Below are 4,429 nucleotides of genomic sequence, written 5' to 3'. Positions count from 1 at the left end.
GGGGCCAGCCTGACAGGCTGAGCCGGGCTGAGGTAGGGAGGTGGGATTGGAGAAAAGAAAGAAAGACAGGACAGCGGGGTGGGGAGGTCTACGAGTCTTCGAGAGGCTATAGCGCCATTTATTAACTCTGTAATGCCTTTTATACACAAAACACTGAATAGGAGGTCTGTCCAGAGGAATGTACTCTTTGTTCCTCTTAATCTCTAAGGGAGAGATAGAGCAGAAGGACAAATTCTTGGTACAGCAAATCTCAGTAAAATAGTTACAGACTTCTTGGTAAGCCATTAAAGGGTTGCTCTCATTCTACTGATAACCGCCATCCAAACAAGTCTGGGAAAGCTGTGTGGGTAAGGGTCCCAGCCTTGCTAGTCCCTTCAGGTGCAAGGGCCGTGTCAGCTTACACCCTGGCACCAACATGAGCCGGCTGTGTAGAGCTTCTCCCTTTGTCTCATAACCATGTCCACCAACAAGAATGCTAATTCGCCAGCTGCCCGCCTTAACAGATTCAAGAACAAGGGGAAAGACAGTACAGAAATGAGGCGGCGCTGAATAGAAGTTAATGTGGAGCTGAGGAAAGCTCAGAAGGATGACCAGATGCTGAAGAGGAGAAATGTGAGCTCATTTCCTGATGATGCTACTTCTCCACTGCAGGAAAACCACAACAACCAGGGCACTGTAAATTGGTCTGTTGAGGACATTGTCAAAGGCATAAATAGCAACAATTTGGAAAGCCAGCTCCAAGCTACTCAGGCTGCAAGGAAACTGCTTTCTAGGGAAAAACAGCCACCCATAGACAACATAATCCAGGCTGGTTTGATCCCAAAATTTGTGTCCTTCTTGGGCAGAACTGATTGTAGTCCCATCCAGTTTGAATCTGCTTGGGCCCTCACTAACATTGCTTCTGGGACTTCGGAATAGACCAGGGTGTAGTAGATGGAGGTGCTATCCCAGCATTCATTTCTCTGTTGGCATCTCCCCACGCTCACGTCAGTGAACAAGCCGTATGGGCTCTAGGAAACATTGCAGGTGATGGTTCAGTTTTCTGAGACTTGGTTATCAAGTATGGTGCAGTTGACCCACTGTTGGCTCTTCTTGCAGTTCCTGATATGTCATCTTTAGCATGTGGTTACTTACGTAATCTGACCTGGACACTTTCAAACCTTTGTCGCAACAAGAATCCTGTACCCCCGTTAGATGCTGTTGAGCAGATTCTTCCTACTTTAGTTCGTCTCCTGCATCATGATGATCCAGAAGTATTAGCAGATAGCTGCTGGGCCATTTCCTACCTTACTGATGGTCCAAATGAACAGATTGAAATGGTTGTGAAAACAGGAGTTGTGCCCCAACTTGTGAAGCTCTTAGGAGCTACTGAATTGCCAATTGTGACTCCTGCACTAAGAGCCATAGGAAATATTGTCACTGGGACAAATGAACAGATACAGGTGGTAATATATGTGGGAGCACTTGCTATCTTTCCCAGCCTGCTAATGAACTCCAAAACTAATAATCAGAAGGAAGCTACATGGACAATGTCAAACATCACAGCTGGCCGCCAGGACCAGATACAGCAAGTTGTGAATCATGGATTAGTCCCATTCCTCATTATTGTTTTTTCGAAGGCAGACTTTAAGATACAAAAGGAAGCTGAATGGGCTGTGACCAACTATACAAGTGGTGGAACAGTTGAACAAATTGTATACCTCGTTCATTGTGGCATAATAGAACCACTGATGAACCTCTTAACTGCAAAAGATACCAAGATTATTCTGATTATTCTGGTTATTCTGGATGCCATTTCAAATATCTTTCAGGCTGCTGAGAAACTAGGTGAAACTGAGAAACTAAGTATAATGATTGAAGAATGTGGAGGTTTGGACAAAATCGAAGCTCAACAAAACCATGAAAATGAGTCTGTGTACAAAGCTTCACTAAACTTGATTGAGAAATATTTTTCTGTAGAGGAAGAGGAAGATCAAAATGTTGTGCCAGAAACTACCACTGAAGGTTATACATTCCAAGTTCAGGATGGCACTTCTGGGACCTTTAACTTTTAGACTATACAACTGAAACATAAAGTTGTTTGTTGTGTACTATGTTTGGTATAAGTATGTCTTACTGTTTCTCTACTAAGAACTCTTTTTAAATGTGGTTTGTTATTGTAGCACTTTTTACAACAAATCTATACTTGAACAGTTCCAAACTGTACATATTGTATGAAACTTCCATTCTCAGTGAGTTTCTTATGTCTATGTGGAATTTCATATCTTGCAGTCTCCTGTAAATAAAGATTAAATTCAACTAAAATAAAAAAAAAAGAATTTAATTACATGTGTTTTTAAAACCCTATTGAGGCAGTCTGAATGCCATGGAGAGATTCTCTCCCAGCACCTCCGCTGTGGCTCTTACTCTAAGAACATCTGAGAATCCCGGACCGGAAAGAGAATTGCTTCTTTGATCTTCGGAGCTGGGCAGGGACCCAAGCACTCATTTAGTCAATGGATGGGCTTTGACTTGCGACTGGCGGAAGCCTAACGCTCTAACCCTAACCCGGCACCAGTTTATCCTTCCACGGGAGACTTTTTTTTTCCTAGCGGCAGTCGCCCTAGTGGCCTTTACTTGACTGACCCATGCCCGCTTTGGTTTTGGCCCTGGAGAATACATCCAGAAAGAAGCAGTGAAAGAGATAGAGAGAGATGCCCGCTTTTTTAGACAGCAGACAAGTTTAAGTGACTGGCGGGCGGCCGTCTGCCTCCAAAATCATATAAGAGACAGAAAAGAGACAGAATCCGTGGCTACTCACGGTTCGATGTGAAGAGGGTTGATTAATTTACAGAGAAATTTCTGGCCAACGCACCATCTGATACATAATTTTTGGACTGGAACCCGGATTCTTTTGTCCGCCAGAATCGAATAATGAATCCACGGATAGCAAAGATGGAGATTTACTGAGTAACAAATACAGACTCCCACGTAGGGAGGGGGAAAGGGTCCCTCTTCCCTACAGCTTATAAAGGCTGCAAATCCTGGTGCCTTGATATCTGCTCTTATTGGTCACTATCCCCTTAGAGTTGGTTACTATAGTAACTCCTGAGCTCAAAGGTTGAACCTCACATGGACAGGTGAGGTTCTCCCCCCTTCTCCCTATTGTTTTCATATTCCCTTTGGGCTTTTCTTCTCCTGAATGAAGGGCTTCCTTCTCTTTATTTTGTAAATATAGACCTTTCTTGGCTACTTCCGGTTCCCTTGTCTTATGGAAATATACCTGTTGCTGCCTCCCTTGTCTTATGGAAATGTAACTGCACCTGGCTTTCTTGTGTTATGGAAATGTACCTTCTCCCAGTCTGTGGCCCTGTGTTTTTCCTATGGACCCAAATTCTAGAAAATCTCAAAGCCTGCCTATGTTCCCTCAAAATTCCTGCTTCAGCTACAATTAACAGATTTTTTTGGTATTGTTAACGAAAAAAACCATTGAAACCTGTAAAGAATTTTGTGAGTTTATTTGAGCCAAATTGTGGACATATGCCGGGAAGCAGAACCTCAATGAATTGAGATAATGCTCCGGAGAATGCAGGGTTACATCTATATTTATACCTTGAAATCAAAGAAAAGGGATGTAGGTGAGTTACATGGAATCCATTGGTGACAGATTAGGGAGGTGGGACAAAGCAAAGCGGGGGAAACCTCTGGGATTGGGTGAAAAGTGAAATGATGGACATGTGCTTCTCTTACAGAGATAGATACAGGATACTTTAATGTAATTAACAGTTGACAATTAACTCGATAACAATAACAATGAAGGAATGTCCCGGTGCCATTTGTTGTGCCCTGAGGGGTCCGGGGTAAAAAGGAAGTTACAAGTTACCCAGACATCTCACAGACATCTCACAGATATGTTATCTTAGAGGCAAAAAGGCAAATGGGCTCAGGAAAAAAGATCTAAGTTGATCTTTGTCAGGGAAGATATCGGACTAGGACATGACTGCCCACTATAACCTGTTTGTAGTTAAATATTTAATTTTCAAACCATCCTTTGTGGTTATTTCAGGTCTCTGAGTTTGCAAGACGGCCACGCAGGCCTCCCCTGAGCTTGTCAGGTTAGCGTGTGGCTCCTTTCTTTCACAGTATATAAAAAGAGTGATCTTAGTGTAATCTTATAGCCCTTATAACAGTAAAATCTTAAACTTTTAATACTCTTGTCATCACTAAGTATACTTTAAATACCAGTAATTTGCATAAAGTACTTAAACCTGAAGGTATACCTAAACATCCCTCAAGATTGGGAAAATCTTTTATTTTTCCATGTGAAAATATAATGTTTCAAAGGTCATGGTCAACTTTAACGACCTGCTGCTTATGGAAAATGATCAGATAAATTATTGGCTTAACCATTAATCTTTTGCATAAGTATGTTTCCTACTATTGCCAGTTA

At 42.2% G+C, this 4,429-nt stretch overlaps 1 pseudogene; it reads left to right on the top strand.

Annotated features, from left to right (window-relative positions):
• The first annotated feature begins 425 nt into the window (after nt 1–425).
• LOC103303966 (importin subunit alpha-1-like) lies at nt 426–2,289 on the top strand (annotated as a pseudogene).
• Nucleotides 2,290–4,429: the final 2,140 nt, after the last annotated feature.

Source organism: Eptesicus fuscus, chromosome 3 (genome assembly GCF_027574615.1).
Source record: "Eptesicus fuscus isolate TK198812 chromosome 3, DD_ASM_mEF_20220401, whole genome shotgun sequence".
Lineage (NCBI taxonomy): Eukaryota > Metazoa > Chordata > Mammalia > Chiroptera > Vespertilionidae > Eptesicus > Eptesicus fuscus.
Note: the sequence above shows the minus strand (reverse complement) of the source record. Positions and strands in the feature narration are given on the sequence as shown.